This window comes from Coptis chinensis, chromosome 2 (genome assembly GCF_015680905.1).
Source record: "Coptis chinensis isolate HL-2020 chromosome 2, ASM1568090v1, whole genome shotgun sequence".
In the NCBI taxonomy this organism is placed as follows: Eukaryota; Viridiplantae; Streptophyta; class Magnoliopsida; order Ranunculales; family Ranunculaceae; genus Coptis; species Coptis chinensis.
The window spans coordinates 41,149,665-41,169,831 of record NC_141457.1 but is presented as its reverse complement, the minus strand read 5'-3'; positions in this window follow the sequence as shown (position 1 = coordinate 41,169,831).

The following is a 20,167-nucleotide window of genomic DNA, read 5'->3' as shown; positions in this document are numbered from 1 at the left end:
TTGAGGACAAGCAAAATCTTTGTTTGGGGTGGTTTGATAAGAGCCCAAAACTGTAGTTTTAACCCCTTAATAATCATCTTGTTAGACCAATTATGTGAATAATAAGTAAGAGTTAATCTTGATTACGTGTTTTATGCATTTCGGGCTTCAAAGTCCATTATGTGCAGAAATGTGCCACTTTAGTGAGATAAATGAGCAAAAGTCAGCAGAACTTCCGAATGCCATATCTTTGAACTCAGACCTCGGAATTGGGCCTACCTTATGTCAAAACGACCGGCTCGGAGAGAGCTTTGCAATGGTCCATGCCTTGACCCAATCAGAGGAGCAGAATAGGACGAAAATTCTATTGAAGCCGAATCTAGCTGAAGAGGCCTTTTTGGACTGAAAGAATTGGGTTTTGGGCCTGATTCTCTGGCCCAAAACATGGCTCCAAGCCCATGCACGATTTTTGGATCTGAATGTATAAAAACAAAAGCTTAGCTCTTTGTTAATGGTAGATTATTTAGTAGAGAATTAGGGTAGATAGCTTATATAGAAAGTAGCCATTAGAATAGCTTCTAGATCTAGATTTGATTGTTTTAATTAAGTTTAGTTTTAATTCAAATTCTTGTCTTAGATTAAAACTATTAGAATCGTAGTTCTTCATTAGTATTAATAAATAAATAGCTATTTGTTAATTTCGATTTTGTCATTTCCAATTCTAGATCTAATTTCAATTCCTGTCCTTATTTCATTTTAGTTATTAAATTAGATTTCATTATTGTTTAAATTAAGTAAATTTCAAATATTGATAGTATGTTTAGTTTTAATCTAAATAGAAATGATTGCGTAATGATTCAAGGCTAAACCTCCATTTGAGGGGGTTGAGAAGCCTTGATGATAGCTTGATTCCGTTTATCGTAGAAGTAAATAGTAATTTCTATTCTACTTGAAATAATTAGTTCACCATGAGAATGGGTTTAATTGTTCACATGCTAGTTATGAATTGGTAGAAATGCCATGTGTAATTAGGGATTAGGAATAACCAATTGTTCTGCGTAGCGATTCAATTCGGATTCTGACGATTCGGTCTGGTAGTGGATTAAGTTGAGTTAAGGTGGAATCAATTCCCCTCTAACTCCTTATCATAGAATCAATGTAGTAATTTCATAGTCGTTTATTTAATTGACTAGTTGTATCTTGTGGGTAAGTTGCATCGTAGTCTAGTTACTTATTTCGTAAAGCTCTCATTGACTTAAGACTGATTTCTTAGACTTAGAAAACAATCCATGCTAGGGAACTAGGAGTGGAACGAACTTCCTACTCCACTTAGTGCAATTCGCATCGAGAGTATAAACTTTGATAATTGAGACTCGTAAAAGTCCAGTTTTAGTTTACTTACGGATTGAATTCATCGTTCATTTCGTAGGTAAACTATTCATTATATAGTTATCAAATGGCGCCGCTGCACCATTTCCTTCCTTCTGTAGTTTTAACCCCTTAATGATTTTCGTAAGTTTTAATGGTTTGAATGGTTTACCTATAGTTTACCTACGAAATGAACGATGAATTCAATCCGTAAGTAAACTAAAATTGAGTCTTTTAATCTCGATTATCAAAGCTTCTACTCTCGATGCAAATTGCACTAAGTGGAGTAGGAAGTTCGTTCCACTCCTAGTTCCCTAGCATGGATTGTTTTCTAAGTCTAATAAATCAGTCTTAAGTCAATGAGAGCTTTACGAAATGTTATGCTAACAAAACGCGTTATTTTAAATTAAATATAAATTATAAAATATAAACTAAAGTTAATCTACGAAGCTACGGAAATACGATTGTTTGAATCTAGATAAATAAATTAGAGGGGAATTGAATCCACCTCGAATCCAACTTAACGACCTAGTGTAGAATGTTGTATCTCAATTCTCACGTTCTTACTGAGAATTTCGAAGTTCTAATCCCTAGTGTTCATGGCATTCCTACCGGATACTAACTAGCATGTGAGGTCGTCCACCCATTCTCATGGCGAAACACGACCTTCTAGAGTGGAATAGATTCTACAAACAATTCTATACTAACCACTAAGTTTTCATCAAGGCTTCATCAACCCCTCTAATGGAGGTTTTAGCCTTGATTCATCAAACTAACATTTCCCATTGAATTTAAACTAAACATAATGTAAGAAATTGAGATTTACTTAATTTAACAATAATGAATCTAATTTAATGCCTGGAATGAAATGAGAACAAGAATTGAAATTAGATCTAGAATGGAAATAACCAAATTCAAAATTGACAAACTAACTATTTTATTTATCTAATCAATCAAGAACAATGATTCAAGAATTTAATCTAAAACAGGAATTGAAATGGAACTAACACTTAATTAATTAATAAAACTAGATCTAGAATTCTATATATTAATTTAGGTCTAACTAGCTACCATTAACAAAGAGTGAAGCTTTTGTTTTTATACATCCAGATCCAAAATTCGTGCATGGGCTTGGAGCCATGTTTTGGGGCGAGAATCGGCCCAAAAACCCAGTCTTCGATCCAAAAGGCCTCTTCAGCTGCAGTTCGCTTCAACAGACTTTTTGTCCACGTCTACTCTTCTGATTGGGTCAAGGCTTGGACCATTGGAAAGCTCTTTCCGATCCGGTCGTTTTGACATAAGGTAGGTCCAATTCCGAGGTCTGAGTCTAATGATATGGTCTTCGGAAGTTCTGTTGACTTTGTGCTTTGTTTTTACTGCGTGGACTTTGACTTTTCATCTTTTGACCAGGCTTTACAAAGGCTTTGTATTCTTGAATCTTGGCCTTTAATCACCGAACTCCTTAGTAACCAACCATTCCTCCTTTATCTCATCAAAGTGGCACATTCCTGCACATATTTGACTTTGAAGCACGAAATACATAAAAACGTGAATCGGTCTTTTAACTCTTACTTATTACTCACATAATTGGTCTAAAAGTATGACTGCTAAGGGGTTAAAACTACAGTTTTGGGCTCTTATCAACCACCCCAAACAGCATTTTGCTTGTCCTCAAGCAAATATGAGAAATTAGCATAAGTGACAAAAATGGAGTTCGATCTACTCTGCCGTCTGTTGAGTCGCGATTGCATTGACCATATGCAACAAGGCGCTTAAACCACTAGGAATTCCCTAGTGGGCCGAGTTATAGCCTCGTGAGAGTTTTCCAGTGAAGGTACTCACAAACTTCATCTATACTACAACGACTAAGAAATAAAACTATTGTTTTCTCATTCATGTCTCAACTATCTATACCTCTCACTAGCAAATACCTAAGAATAACCCAGTCAGAACCCTAAGCTAATATATGCATAATAATCAATCATCTAAAATAAACATATAACAATGAGTAATACTATGAAATGTAATAGCAGGTCCGTTTATGAAAACTCGGAATAGCGTCCTTAAGTAGGTCCTCACATAAATGTCAAGACAAAACCCACTCGATTTTTTTCCACTCAAGTTTTATTTGCTCCGATTAATGCGGTGGGCACACTTTACCTTACAATCTCAATGACAACAAAGGAAGCGAAGTCGATCAAACACATCTGCCACTTACTATCACACTAACCTATTCCTAATTGAGCTAGAGGTCTTTATTAGGGTGTTGCGGGGATTAGGAGATGGTTTAAGAAGGAAGGAAATGGATATTCAAAAGGACAAGTCTGAGATAATAGAGTCTTCATATTATGTAACTTAGAGAAAACCTTGTTATTTCCTTTTGCTTCTATACTTTGTTTCCATCCTTAGCCATATTTTTCTTTTTCTTTTCTTTGGCTTTTGACTCCCTTTATTCTATTTTTTGGAGTTTTTATTTATTTCTATATATATATTTTTTCTTTTTCCTTGGATGGAAACTTCTTTTCTTTTTCTGAAGCAACTAACTAATTTTTGTTTACACAGGTTTTTCTCTTCTTCTTTCTTCACTCATTCTATTCTCAGACTTATTCTAAATTGGGTAAGTTGATTTATTTTTTTTTTTTTTTTATTTTGTTTTTGTTTTTGTAACAGGGTAAAGGAATTGTGGTTTATGGAAGGCTAAAGAAAGGCTCAGAGGGGCGACTAGCGGAAAATAATTCATAGGTTTGAATTTCTGGCTATATTGATCCAAAGAGGGCCTAAATTCTCGCTTAGGATATGGCTTAGTGATCAAGCAAGTGGACGTGTGATTTCTCTATCCGGATTTTACTTCTCCCTTGTGTCATTTCTCAAATGTTTCGCTCATATAAGGCTTTAGGCTATATTCTCACAGGATTTGTAGAATAGGTACTCTAGCCTAGATTTCAGAAACTTACTGCTAACAATTATAGATACTCATGTAATAAATTTATAGATAGATGCAAATATTATTACCTACATATTAACCTAAGTTTCTAACATTTATTCTGATGCAAAAGCTATGTGAGACTTCTAAATTGTTAAGAGCATAGAGAAAGAAAACAATACCAATATTCCTAAGTGTATAGCATACTTTTTATTTATATTTTTGAATTTTTGAAATTTTAACTAGAAAACAAGTGCATATTATACATATCTATATCCTAACGGATGTCTTAATTACCGTGTTTCTATGCCCCCCAAACAAGAAGCATGCTTTGTCCTCAAAGCATTTAAATAAAGATGGTAGGAAAAATACCATTGAAGCGTGAAATTCGGGGAACATCGCAAAACAAGGTTAAAACATACAAATATAGTAATAAAACCGACGCTTAACTCTATAAGAGTTCCACCCATTATGGGGTTAACAGAATGAAATTGCTTGGGACATAAGCGCGGACACTAACTTAACTAAAACTTACCCGCACTCCCCGGCATTTTCGTCATCCTCCTCTTCTATATGAGGTTCTTTTTCGCATCTGCCATGCCATAACAACTTGCCACGCCTTTCGTGTAGTGTATCATCAACTAGTGCTAACCTCTCTAGTGTTACTTGGTCGATGGGGTGTAGGGGCAACCAAATGTGGTTGCACCTGCCATCCCGGCCAAGTCATGGCTCGGAATGATCTTACCACACGATTGGTGGGTCTCATGGTTTCGACCCTTTCCCAATCTGTGTACTGTGTACAGAATATGGGTAGGCAAGCGCGCATAATGCGGCAAACCAAGACAGGCATAAGAAGGTACTTATGCCTCAAGGTATGGCCTCGCGAGTAGCAACTAAAACTTCGGGGAATGTCATACCGACGGCGTCCCTCGACTAAAGCAAAGGAAAACGTCACCAGCGGTATTATTGGCAGAAGTAAACTGCCGTTCCCCTAGAATGTTCATCATGATGAACAACATGGTTGTGCCTACATTCAGCGATAGGCTACTCAGGGCGATGTTATATTGGTCTTGGTCCATGATACGAAACACCCCTCCCCCATAATACTCATGGAAATAGGCATATTCATATAGGTATGAGTTATCTGTCATATATCCCCACGTGCGCATAGGGTCAGGTAATGGCAACCCCGAAACCAAAGCTATCAATTGCTTACTGAATTCCATAGTCGTGCCATCAATAGCAAGGGAAAATTTTTGTTCTCCTTCTTGAGTACAAAAAAAAGTAATATTATTATAGAAGAATTCAGTTAGTTTAGGTGAAAAAGAATTGTCATCACTCACCAGAAGATGCCGCCATCTTAACTGCACGATCCGCTCGCGGAACGATGCTCCATAGGTATCGGTTCCCATCAAGTCTTCAAATGACTGTTCAGGAATCACTATAGGAGGTGTCATCTCAAAACTACTCAGTAGAACAGCTCGCGAAAACCTGGAAGAAACCTCGGAAAATCGAAATTTCACATTAACTACGGGAGGGGAGGCCTTCGTATAGCTTCGTAGGTTTTTTGGAATTTGATGTTTTTGCTGGTCGCGCTCTGCTTGCTTGGCGTGATTGATTTTTCGATTCTGAGTGTTATAGGCGAAGTCGCTCTGCTTTTGGGCGCTCGACAAAAAAAAAATTTATGGAAGTGTATAGGGCGCGGCGCTCGCGAATCGGCTGGCGCTTCGTAGAATCGAGTAAACAATGTTTACAAGAAAAACAAGCGAGAAAAAGCTTGGAGTGAAAGGTGAGAGATGATTGTGGGGTGTAGTATGGGTTGTGAGTGTAGATTGATGGAAGTTTAAATAGGTTACGGGTTTCCAAAGCGAATCGGCAAGTTGCCAAATTGTTTTAAGGCAATTTCGGAAATAGAAAACTACCAAACCCGAAAGCGGAAACTAACCATAGTTTTGATTTCCTAACAACCACGGTATCTTTTAAACTTGGTTTAGAATAGTAACTTCTAAACTCTACTACATATCATGCTACCACTACAAAAATCATAGATATGCCGATATCGGCCTAATTTTCAACTTTGACTCCAAGACAACTTTTTACGAAAGATGATCAAAATAAATTATATTAAAATAATATGAAATCCAAGCAATCGAAAACAAACAACTTAATATTCAAATCTAACTACTGAAATAAAATTCCACTAACAAAACAAAAAAAAAAAAAAAAATGAAATAACGGACCACCATAAGTGATGGTAAACACCTAGGAAGTGTGAAGAAGATGGTCCCTGGGATGGAGACCGGTTCGTGGGTGAAGAATGGCTTGAGCCATCGGCTGCTTGGCGGCGGCGCTCATGCCTCGGACTTCGGTGAGACGGACTCATCCACAGTGGCATCGCGTAGCATCTCTATCTGAACAAGCTGTGCTTCCATCTCGATCTTGAGTAATCGCATCTTGGGCTTGGTCATTACGGTGGATAATCTCCAAGTTGGACAAGATATCTTCATGACCCCTTTCGAGCATTTCAACTCTCGTCTGAAAGTTCGTTTGCTTATTTCGATGTACAATTTGTCTATGTCGGATATCTTCACGAGATCACGATAACCGCATCGCAAAACCGGTTCGCGGCATTATCATTCGTTCTAAATTAGAAGTATGACTATCGAAATTATCGTCAACCAACCATGTCATATCTTCCCCTTCATTATGCGACTCAACTTCATTCTCTGCAGACAACGGCCAAGTCTCTTGGATGCATTCCTTATAAATACTTGCATTAGAATGCAATTTGATCTTAATAGGAGCAGATTTAGCGATAGCTCTAAATGAGAGCATAATCTTAGTGATCAATACGGGAAGAAGCCATGCTCTTTCCCTCCTCTAATCACATTCAAAATTAAATCGAGGATGCAGAAATTACACTCATTCGTTTGCAAAATCCAGAGAGCGTAGACACGAAGTCCGATGTCGTGACTTTGTCTTTCAGGGGCGTTCCTACCAATCCAGCGAGCTCTGACCCGGTTGATTGGTTTCGAAATCGTCTGGCGAGCGCAATGAGATATCGTATTGTATTCACCCTCTATGACCGTATCTTTCATCAAAACAGGAACTGCGATTATCTTTGGGATTCCTGAATGGTAAATTATCTAGGTTGGTTCTGGCGTGATTCCTAATAGCTCATCCAACAACCTGTCGTTACTTCCCTCCTCGTTCCTGCTATCCTAATGAAAATCCTATTTCCCCTCAATTCTCGTTTCTTATAAAACTGTTCTACCAAATCATAGTGATAGAACTCATCTGCCGAATACCACGGTCTGTTCCAATCCCTCTTAATCATATTGGCGTCATAAAATGGTGCGAAATGAATTCGCCTCAAAGCTGGCGTGCTCGGCAACATTCTTCGTCGTAGCGCCATTGAAGTTTCTTAGATAACTAATGGTTTTGTAGCATTGGGGGGCGAGTTTGATAAAAACAATGAGAAACAATGGTGGTGGCGGTGGTGGTTACGGTGGCAGGTTTGAAAACTTGAATTGGTGGGTGTTTTCTTGGTGGAAGCGGTTGGAGATTGTGTTGGTGTTTCACAAAGGGCGTGGGTGGTCTTTCTATTTTGATGTATTCTATTTTTATTTTTATTTCTTTATTTATTTTTTTATTTTTGGTTGCTAGGGTTTAATTTGAATTAGTGAAAGGCGGTTTGAGAATATGAAGTCGCGATTCTGTTTTGGAGGATGGATAGCCTTATTATAAGTCGGTGAGAGTGGCTCAAAGTCCAATTCGATTTTTCGACTTTTAAATCGATTTTTAGCGCAACTTCAAACTAAATTTCCGCCGTTATCGGTCCGATTTTTGCGAATGAGATATGGAAATGATCAGGAGAGAATTTCAATCAATGATCCATAAACTACTCTATTCCGACCGTGGGTGACATATAAGATAGTGGAAAATGCCTCGAAGTGCGTGCATGGCGTAAGTTATCGAGCGAATGAACACTAAATTAGATGGCGTCAACCCCAATGAACTATACTAATGGACCTAAGCAACACAAATAGAAAGTTCGAGCAATCCGGATGGAAAGACCGATTTCCCACCCCCAAACAAATTTTTAAACACAAAATTTGTTTTAACATGGGTCGTTTAAAGTCAGATTCCCAAGACTTGTTGGATTGCTAGTTCTCTGGGTTTAGATATATATCTATATCTAAAAATGAAAACAATTATTATTATTATTATTATTTTTTTTTTTTAATTTTTTTTTATAGGAAAAACATTAAGCAAATAATGACATAATTCACACCATAGAGAAACATGACTCAAAAATCCAAGAAAACATGCAAGAGTGGAAAACGTGAAATATGTGAACCGTTGACTTAGGATCCGGTACTTACAGCCACACACTCCATAGGGAGGGCCCGGTTACCTTAATGGTGCACTTACCATTAAATAGAAGTGAAAGAAGTACACCAATGACAAGGGTCATTCCTCGTATATAGGGTCTGTAAAAGGACTTCCTCTATATCGAGGACGAAGTTTCGTGAAAATGTTTTAATCGTTGACCGTTAACTTGAAAGATGCTTGTTGTCCTTGGGATTTACCAAGGTAATTGCCCGTAAGGGGTGACTTGATAACGAGAAAAGGGCGGACCAGCGGGTTTTAGTTTCCTTGGGAAAATATGTAGGCGGGAGTTGTAAAAGCAAAACCTTTTGTCCGACCACAAACTCTTTGCGCCAAGATATGTTTATCATGAACACGTTTCATGTTAGCTTTATAATCCTTGGCGAGATCGTAAGAATCGCTTCACGGATTTCTTCAAGCTCATTTAATTGTAACTGCGTTTGACACCGCCTCATCAATATTGAAGTTAAGGCTTTTATAGCCCACGAGCCGCGGTGCTCTAATTTAGCGGGCAAATGACATGGTTTCCCAAATACAAGTCTAAAGGGAGACATACCTATAGGAGTTTTGAAAGCAGTTCTATATGCCCATAAGGCATCCGATAGGCGCTTGACCGGTCTTTCCTATCGGGGTTTCTTGTTGTTTCTAAAATCTTTTTGATTTCCCTATTAGAAACTTCTACTTGTCCGCTAGTTTGTGGATGATAAGGAGTTGCTACTTTGTGTGTAACTCCATACTTTTTCACTAGGGATGCAACAACTCTGTTGCAAAAATGTGTTCCACCATCACTAATGATGGCTTTAGGAATGCCAAACCCGACGAGAAAATATATTCTTTAATAAAAATACAATGGTCTTATGGTCATTGCTACGGCAAGCTAGGGCCTCTATCCATTTAGACCGTAGTCCACGGCAACTAGAATATAAATATAACCGTGGGAAGCGGGGAAAGGGCCCATGAAATCAATACCCCAAACATCAAAAATTTCTACTATCAAGATTGGATTTAATGGCATCATATTGCGGCCGTGATTAAGCCCGAGTTGTTGGTAGCGAATACCGTCTTGCAATGCACTTGGGCATCCTAAAAAGGGTAGGCCAATAAAATCCACATTGAAGAACTTTAGCGGCTGTTTTCATTCCACTAAAAGTGGCCACCACACTCTTTGTCATGGCAGAGCGATAGAACTTCATTATATTCCCATTGGGGAATGCAGCGACGAATAATCGATCCGCACAATACTTAAAAGGTAGGGCTCATCCCGGTAGTATAACTTGACTCGGCCAAGAACTTCTTACGTTCATTTCTTGACCAATTATAAGGCATAACATCAGCCGCTAAATAATTTTACAATGTCCGCATACAATGGTGATGAAAAATAGCATAAAGATGTTCATCGGGGAAAAGAGTCGGTATGGACTCGGAATCACTACTATCGTCATTTGTAAGTCTAGATAAGTGGTCGGTAACTTCGTTTTCGACCCCTCTTTTTGTCCTTTATTTCTAATGTGAACTCTTGCGAGGAGAAGAATCCATCGGATTAATCTGCTTAGCATCCTTCTTTGCAAGAAGGTACCTAAAAATTTGCATGGTCCGTGTAAACTAAAGTTTTAGAACCAACCAAATAAGGATGAAACTTATCTAAAGCATAAATGACAGCTAAAATTATTTTTCAGTAGTTGTATAATTCCGTTGGCGTCGTTTAATGTTTTACTAGCATAATAAATAACAGTGGACTTATTATCTAGTTTACGTCCCAAAGAGCGGCACCAAACTGCATAGTCACTAGCATCACACATGAGTTGAAAGGTTTAGACCAATCAGGAGGTTGTATAATAGGTGTAGTGGTTAGAAGAGGCTTTTAAGGTTTCAAAAGCCTGTTTTACGATTAAAATTAAAATCAAAGATTGCATCCTTCAAAAGCGAGGTTAGTTAAAGGCCTAGCTATTTTTGAAAAATCTTTAATGAAGCGCCTATAAAACCTGCATGGCCTAGAAAGGCTCTAATCTCGCGGACGGTCCGTGGTTTTAGGTAGGGTCGCTATCTTATCTAGTTTGGCTTTATCTGCTTGATGCCATCACTAGATACAATATGACCTAGTCTTATGACCTTTTTGACCATGAAATGACACTTTTCCCAATTTAAAGCGAGGCTCTTTTCTTCACACCGTGTCAAGACCTTAGGCAGGTTAGACAAGCATTACGTAAAGGAGTCTCCATAGATAGAAAAATCATCCATGAACACTTCCATAAAAGCTCTACCATGTCACTAAATATATGAAGCATACATCATTTGGAAGGTACCAGGGGGCATTACAAAGGCCAAAAGGCATTCGATTATAGGCATATGTTCGAAGGGACATGTGAAGGTTATCTTTTCTTGGTCATCAATATCAATAATAATTTGAAAATAGCGAGTAGCCATCGAGAAAACAATAAAAGGCATGACCAGCTAGGCGTTCTAGCATCGATCTATAAATGGTAAGGGAAAGTGATCCTTTCGTGTCATATCATTTAAGCGTCATAATCAATCTGATTCTCCATTTCAGTAGGACCTTGGTGACAACATAGTCACCCTTCCCGTTACGTACCATGGTAACTCCGATTTCTTAGGAACTACATGAATGGGACTTACCCATTTGCTATCGGAGATTGGGTATATAATATCCACATCGAGTAATCGCATAAAGACTTCTTCCCTAACCACCTCTTTCATGGCGGGGTTCAAGCGTGGCGAGGTTAGCGAGAAGTCTTGGCGTTATCCTCAAATGGATCACGATGAGTGCAAACATTAGGGTCAATTCCCTTAATGTCGGCTAGGGACCAACCAATCGCGGACCGATGTTCCCTAATCACCCTTATTAAACATGTCTCTTCATCCTTAGTTAACGAGAGAAGATATAATTATCGGGTGACTACCATCGGATCAAGTTGAATATATTTTAACTCGGGGAAGAGGTTTAAGCTAGCTGGTGTGGGACGGAATGTCCGTTGATGTTTCATAAGTGTCCTTATCTTGCGTAATGAAGACTTGCTTAGGTAGCAAGTCTTACGTAATCGATATATGGAGCAACCGCCGGCGGGTCTACAATTGGTGTGGACTCGGGATGGTGTTGACTTCCTCTAAGTAGGAGTCATTTACAAAATCTGAAGTTCAAAAGAAAGGAATTTGTACATATTATTTTCAGAAAGCGTGTTGTTAAAATAATCTTGAGCTAAACTCTCGATCATGCTAACCTCCCCATCTCTGAGGGCGAATCACGTAAGCTGTTTCATCATTTTTAAAACATTTACCTCGACGAAAGATGGCAAAAGATAAGGACATCTTTCCATGCGACAATTTATAAAGCGCATTGGCGGTTGCCAAGAAGGATCTAAGATGATCGGTCTGAGTCATTTCGCGACTTACGTATCGAGGATAACAAAAATCAGCGGGGATAGTAGAAATCACGAACCTTAACAAACACGTTTTCCACTACACCTTTAGGATACTTAATTGACTGTCCGCTAATTGCAATGTTATTTTTGTAGGTTGCATTTCCTGTAGACCTATTTGTTTATACAAAGTATCACGGGAGTAAGTTAACTTTTCGCCCCAGTCTAATAAAGGCGGTCGATCGTGTGGGAATCTCTAAGGTGCATTTCTGATGGGGCGACCCGGGGTCCTTGTACTTAACAATTCCATTATTTTCGGATAAAGTTGGGAAGCTGTTCGGTTAAAAAGGCGTCTTTAGGTATGTTTGTCTTCGCCTAGTAGTGCACAAGTCTTTAAGAAACTTAAGCGTGGTTAGGTAGCTTTTTAATAGCCGAGAAAAGGAAGGTTTATCGTTAGATTCTTGAAAAGCGTTCCTAATTTCCTCAAAGTTTGTATCCCTGGTTAGCATGGCTAATTTTTAGGGAGCGGTGGTTTAGCTCTATATTTAGCATATGGCTCTACTTGCTGTGTAACCTTGGCTTTTCGGTTTCTTTGGTTGTGATTTAACTGGTACCTCTACCGTGGTAGGCTCCTCGAGTTTCTATTGCGGTATCTGGTTCGATATCGGTGTAGGGAATCTTGATGGGGTAACTATAGGCGTGGTTACTTTGTTATCAACCACTCTTCGAGCGGAGAGTGGTGATGGCATTTAGGTCACCTACGATTGTAGTTTCCGTACTAGAATTACCGTTTACCTCAAAGGCTGTGTTTCTTTGTTTTAGGGTTTGGTATCGCTTTGTCACGGAAACACGCCTTTTTGGTTGGGCTTTCGCTTGGGCTATTGTTGTATGCCACGATTTATGGATTGTAAAATCTGTTGGTTTGATTGAGTCATTATGCGGAAAAGTTGTTGGGTAACTTGTATAAAGGCGTCGATCACGATCGGTTGTGTAGGTGTAGTAGTCCGCGGGTGGTGCATTTGGAACTATCTCGTTGATTATTTATGGGTGGGTTGTGATAGTTATTATTATTAACAGGAACGATACCTCTATTGGTTGTCTTTATAAGGTTTTCAACCTCATGGTCTAACCCATGAAAAGCGGGTAACAAATTAAATATGTTTGGGGGATTGAAAATCCCCAGTCTGCTAGAGCGATGCGATTTAGGGCTATCGCTCAAGGCTTTGTAGAAGTCGGAGGAGAGGAGTCTCTCTTTCTTCCCTATTATGTCGGTGGTGTGTGTGTGAAATAGTAGCTAGAGGTGTAGTGTGTGGTATACTAGATAGACTTGTTTGTTGCCGTGTAATTACGTTTGTTGTTTTGTTCGACCCGGACCTTAATCTCATGCAAGACTAAGTTGAGCTTAACTAAACATGCAACACTCCAAACAATTCGATATACTAGTAGAAAACCTCTAGCGGAAATCACGAGGTATGGAAGAAAGGAATACGATAAGCGTCCTTGCCCGCTTATGAATAGCGTCTTGTGTATGGCGTGTTGGTGTATATAAGAGATTAGAACACTGAAAAATATGAAAGATCAAAGTTCGATTCAAAGCTGCCGAAATCCGAAAAATTTAACGAGGCCGGCCTTCGCGCATAGGCCTTCGGCTCGAAGTAATTTTCAAATTACAGTGTTTTAAGCGTGGAGGCGCTCCAAATGGGGGCGGTCGCTCGGTGTAAATTCGAATTCTGAGTGTTTGGTGTTTGGCTGGTATGCGCTGGTATGGTATGGCCTTCGATTGGTAGACAAAATTCCGGTAACTTAAGCGCGGTCGCGCTCTCCATGAAGGAAGCTGGCGCGGTATGTATTTTTTCGCGGAATTTGTCAGCGCTGAAATGGGCAACCGGTATATGAAACAAACAAGGGTGGGTGGGTTTAATGGGACTTAAAATGACTACTTCTACAAGGAAAACAATGCTAAAAAGTGCAACTAAGAAGATGGCGTGAACCATTTGATAAGCTGTAAAATATATAGTTTTACCACTGAAATGAGCGATGAATTCAAAGCGTAAGTAAACTAAAAACTGGACTTTACTATCTCGATTATCAAATGGCGTAATCCTATTTAAATGGTGAGAGATCTAGATTGGAGAACTAATGGGATTCAATCCGTAAGTGATTAAGTATCATACTTTATTAGGTTCCATCACAGTTTTTATTTATTAGGCCATTATTTGATAAGTCTAAAATGAATTGTTTACCCTCTGAAATGAGCGATGAATTCAAAGCGTAAGTAAACTAAAACTGGACTTTTACTATCTCGATTATCAAAGCTTCTACTCTCGATGCGAATTGCACTAAGTGGAGTAGGAAGTTAGTTCCACTCCTAGTTCCCTAGCATGGATTGTCTTCTAAGTCTAAGAAATCGGTCTTAAGTCAATGAGAGCTTTCACGAAGGAAATGTTTATGCTAACAAGGCAGCGTTAATTTAAATAACGAGATATAATAAATAACAAGATAAAATATAAACTAAAGTTAATCTACGAGAGCTCACGGAAATCACGATTGTTTGAATCTAGGTAAATAAATTAGGGGGAATTGAATCCACCTCGAATCCAACTTAACGACCTGGCGTAGAATGTTGTATCTCGATTCTCCGTTCTTCGGCGAGAATTTGAGTTCTAATCCCTAGTGTTCATGGCATTCCCTCTGGGATACTAACTAGCATGTGAGGTCGTCCACCCATTCTCATGGCGAAACCGACCTTCTAGAGTGGAATAGATTCTACAACCAATTCTATACTAACCACTAAGTTTTCATCAAGGCTTCATCAACCCCTCTAATGGAGGTTTTAGCCTTGATTCATCAAACTAACATTTCCCATTGAATTTAAACTAAACATAATGTAAGAAATTGAGATTTACTTAATTTAACAATAATGAATCTAATTTAATGGCTGGAATGAAATGAGAACAAAATTGAAATTAGATCTAGAATGGAAATAACCAAATTGAAATTGACAAACTAACTATTTTATTTATCTAATCAATCAAGAACAATGATTCAAGAATTTAATCTAAAGCGAGGAATTGAAATGGAACTAACTTAATTAATTAATAAAACTAGATCTAGAATTCTATATATTAATTTAGGTCTAACTAGCTACCATTAACAAAGAGTGAAGCTTTTGTTTTATACATCAGATCAAAAAATCGTGCATGGGCTTGGAGCCATGTTTTGGGCGGAAGAATCGGATTTGAAACCAATTCTTCGATCCAAAAGGCCTCTTGACTAGATACGGCTTCAACAGACTTTTCGTCCACTTCTGCTCCTCTGATTGGGTCAACGTTTAGACCATTGCAAAGCTCCTTCGAGGCGGTCGTTTTGACATAAGGTAGGCCCCAATTCTGAGGTGCGAGTCAAAAGATATGACATTGAGGAGTTTAGGCTTTTGCTCCTTTATCTCGCTAAAGTGGCACATTTACGCATAATGGACTTTGAAGCACGAAATGCATAAAAACATGTCGGTATTAACTCTTACTTATTATTCACATAATTGGTCTAATAGTATGATTATTAAGGGGTTAAAACTACAGTTTTGGGCTCTTATCAAACCACCCCCCAAACAACATTTTGCTTGTCCTCAAGCAAAGATGAGAAAATTAGAATAAGTGACCAAAATGGAGTTCTAACTACTCTCGTTTGGCTGAGTGCGATTGCATTGACCATATGCAACAAGGCCTTAAACCACTAGGAATTCCCTAGTGGGCCGAGTTATAGCCTCATGAGAGTTTTTCGGTGAAGGTACTCACAAACTTCATCTATACTACAATGACTAAGAAAATAAAACTATTGTTTCCTTATTCATGCTCAACTATCTATACATCTCTAGCAATTGAATAAGAATAACCAAGTCGAGAAACCTAAGTTAATATATGCATAATAATCTATCATCTACAATAAACATATACACAATGAGTAGTACTATAAAATGTTTAGCGAGGGTTTGTTTAGAACTTCGAATAGCGTCCTTAAGTAGGTTCTCACAATAATAGTCAGAAAAGAACACTCTCGATTTTTCCACTCAAGTTTAGCTACTCCGATTAATACGGTGGGCACACTTTACCTTACAATCTCAATGACAACAAGGAAGCGGAGTCGATCAACACATCGCCACTTACTATCTATCACTAACTTTATTCCTAATTGAGCTAGAGGTCTTTATTAGGTATTGTTAGGGGATTAGGAGATGGTTTAAGAAGGAAGGAAATGAATATTCTAAAGGACAAGTCACGAGATAATAGAGTCTTCATATTGCGTAACTAGAGAAACCTTGTTATTTACTTTTTGCTTCTACACTTTATTTCCATCCTTAGCCATATTTTTTCTTTTTCTTTTCTTTGGCTTTTTGACTCCCTTTTATTCTATTTTTGGAGTTTTATTTTATTTCTATTTTTTTTATTTTCTTTTCTTTGGATGGAAACTTCTTTTCTTTATTTTCTGGAAGCAACTAACTAAATTTTTGTTTACACAGGGTTTTTCTCTTCTTCTTTCTTCATCATTCTATTCTCGGACTTATTCTAAATTGGGTAGGTTGATTTATTTATTTATTTTTGTTTTGTTTTGTAACGGGGTAAAAGGAATTGTGGTTTATGGAAGGGCTAATGAAAGGCTCGATTGGGGCTGACTAGAGGGAAAATAATTCATAGGTTTGAATTTCTGGCTATATCGATCCAAAGAGGGCCTAAATTCTCGCTTAGGATATGGTTTAGTGATCAAGCAAGTGGACGTGTGATTTCTCTATCAGGATTTTACTTCTCCCTTGTGTCATTTCTCAAATGTTTCACTTTTATATAAGACTTTTAGGCTATATTCTCACGGGATTTGTAGAATAAGTACTCTAGCCTAGATTTCAGAAACTTCTTGCTAACAATCATAGATACTCATGTAATATATTTATAGATAGATGTAAAGATTATTACCTATATATTAACCTAAGTTTCTAACAATTATTACGGCCTGAATGATTCGTGAGACTTCTAGATTGTTAAGAGCATGGAGAAAGAAACAATACCAATATTCCTAAGTGTATAGCATAACTTATTTATTTATATTTTTGAATTTTTGAAATTTTAACTAGAAAACAAATGCATATTATACATATTTATATCCTAGCGGATGTCTTAATTACCGTGTTTCTATGCCTTGCAAAACAAAGAAGCATGCTTTGTCCTCAAAGCATTTAAATAAAGAGGGTAGGAAAAATACCATTGAAGCCGCGTGAAATTCAGAAACATCTGCAAAACAAGGTTAGAAGCGTACTAATATAGGAAATAAAACTGGCGCTTAACTCTATAAGAGTTCCACCCATTATGGGGTTAGCAATTAAATTACTTGGGACATAAGCGAACACTTAGAAACTAAAATTACCTCCTCCATTTGTTATTCATCATCTTCGTCATCCTCTACTTCTATAAAAGTGAGGGCTCCTCAGCGTCTTGCCATGCTATGATAATTTGCGGGCTTCACGCCATTTATCATCTATGGTTGCTAACCTATTAAGTGCCACTTGGTCGATGGGGTGTAGGGTGCAACTTTGGTGAGGGTTGTATCCGCCACCCTTGCCAAGTCATTGTTGCGGAAGATCGAATAATACTATTGGTGGAATTGCATGGCGGTGTCCCTAATCAATCCGTGAAACATGTACAAAAATAGGAAAGAAACATAGCATATCATTGAAATTAGAGCGGGCATAAGAAGGTACTTATGTCTCGTGGTATGGGCTCGTGCTAAACTAGACATCAAAAATTCTGGGAAGGTCATAGAACCCGCGTCAGTGGCTAAAAGCAAGGAAAGCGGCTGCAAAGTGGCGTCATTCACGGAAGAAAGCGCCATTCCATTAAAATGTTTAGCATAATCCAAAACATAACAGTTCCTATGTTCATGGACGGGGCTACCGGGAGCGTTCACGGTCCCCTTGGGTCACCAATCTGGGAAAATGCACGCCCCGTAAGCCTCGTGCAAAAACTTCGTAAGTGTAGACATGCATATTATCGACCCAATAGCACCATGGGTCTTGTATCTCGCCGGAGGGCATAGCAAGTCAAGAACAAATGAGCGATGAATAGTTTTACCATATAAATGTAAAATGTAGACCATATAATGTAGACCATTATATAGCATAGCGAATGTTACCTAAGTGGTCACCATTATATAAACCTTAGCCATTTGGCTCACATACATAAGGTAGGCCCGATTAAGTGCGAGTCCAAAGATATGGCATTGAAAGTTCTCGACTTTTCCTCCTTTATCTCGCTAAAGTGGCACATTTACGCACATAATGGACTTTGAAGCACGAAATGCATAAAACCGTGTCGGTATTAACTCTTACTTATTATTCACATAATTGGTCTATGATTATTATTATTAAGGGGTTAAAACTACAGTTTGGGCTCTTATCAAACCACCCCAAACAACATTTTGCTTGTCCTCAAGCAAAGATGAAAATTAGAATAAGTGACCAAAATGGAGTTCTAACTACTCTCGTTTTTTTTGAGTCGCGATTGCATTGACCATATGCAACAAGGCCTTAAACCACTAGGAATTCCCTAGTGGACGAGTTATAGCCTCGTGAGAGTTTTCGATGAAGGTACTCACAAACTTCATCTATACTACAACGACTAAGAAATAAAACTATTGTTTTCTCATTCATGTCTCGACTATCTATACCTCTCACTAGCAAATACCTAAGAATAACCCGATTCGGAACCCTAAGCTAATATATGCATAATAATCAATCATCTAAAATAAACATATAACAATGAGTAATACTATGAAATGTAATAGCGGTCCGTTTCTAAAAACTTCGGAATAAGCGTCCTTAAGTAGGTCCTCACATAAATGTCAAGACAAAACCACTCGATTTTTCCACTCAAGTTTATTTGCTCCGGTGTGCGGTGGGCACACTTTACCTTACAATCTCAATGACAACAAAGGAAGCGGGTCGATCAAACACATCCGCCACTTACTATCACACTAACCTATTCCTAATTGAGCTAGAGGTCTTTATTAGGTGTTGCGGGGATGGGAGATGGTTTAAGAAGGAAGGTAATGGATATTCAAAAGGACAAGTCACGAGATAATAGAGTCTTCATATTATGTAACTTAGAAAACCTTGTTATTTCCTTTTGCTTCTATACTTTGTTTCCATCCTTAGCCATATTTTTTCTTTTTTTCTTTTCTTTGGCTTTTGACTCCTTTATTCTATTTTTTGGAGTTTTATTTATTTCTATATATTTTTTTTTCTTTTTCCTTGGATGGAAACTTCTTTTCTTTTATGAAGCAACTAACTAATTTTTGTTTACCGCGGGTTTTTTTCTCTTCTTCTTTCTTCACTCATTCTATTCTCGGACTTATTCTAAATTGGGTAGGTTGATTTATTCTTTTTTTTTTTTTTTTATTGTTTTGTTAGTGGAATTTTATTTCAGTAGTTAGATTTGAATATTAAGTTGTTTGTTTTGATTGCTTGGATTTCATATTATTTTAATATAATTTATTTTGATCATCTTTAATTAAAGTTGTCTTGGAGTCAAAGTTGAAAATTAGGCCCGATATCGGCATATCTATGATTTTTTTTGTAGTGGTAGCATGATATGTAGTAGAGTTTAGAAGTTACTATTCTAAACCAAGTTTAAAAGATACCAGGGTTGTTAGGAAATGAAAACTATGGTTAGTTTCGTTTTGGGTTTTTGGCGATTTTCTATTTTAAATTGCCTTAAAACAATTTGGCAACTTGCCGATTCGTTTTGGAAACCGAACCTATTTAAACTTCCATCAATCTACACTCACAACCCATACTACACCCACAATCATCTCTCACCTTTCACTCCAAGCTTTTTCTGCTTTTTTTCTTGTAAACAACGTTTGCACTACGAAGCGGCGCCTTCGGTAAGCCCGCGCTCCCCTATACACTTCCATAAAAAATTTTTGTCGAGGCGCCACGCAAGCTGAAGCGACTTCGCTATAACACTGTAAATCGAAAAATCTCCGCGCCCGGCAACGAAGCGCGACCGGCTCCCAAACACGTAATTCCAAAACTCTGGCGACTCGCGCTATCTGGCAGCCGTGCCCTCCTCCGTAAGCAAAAGGA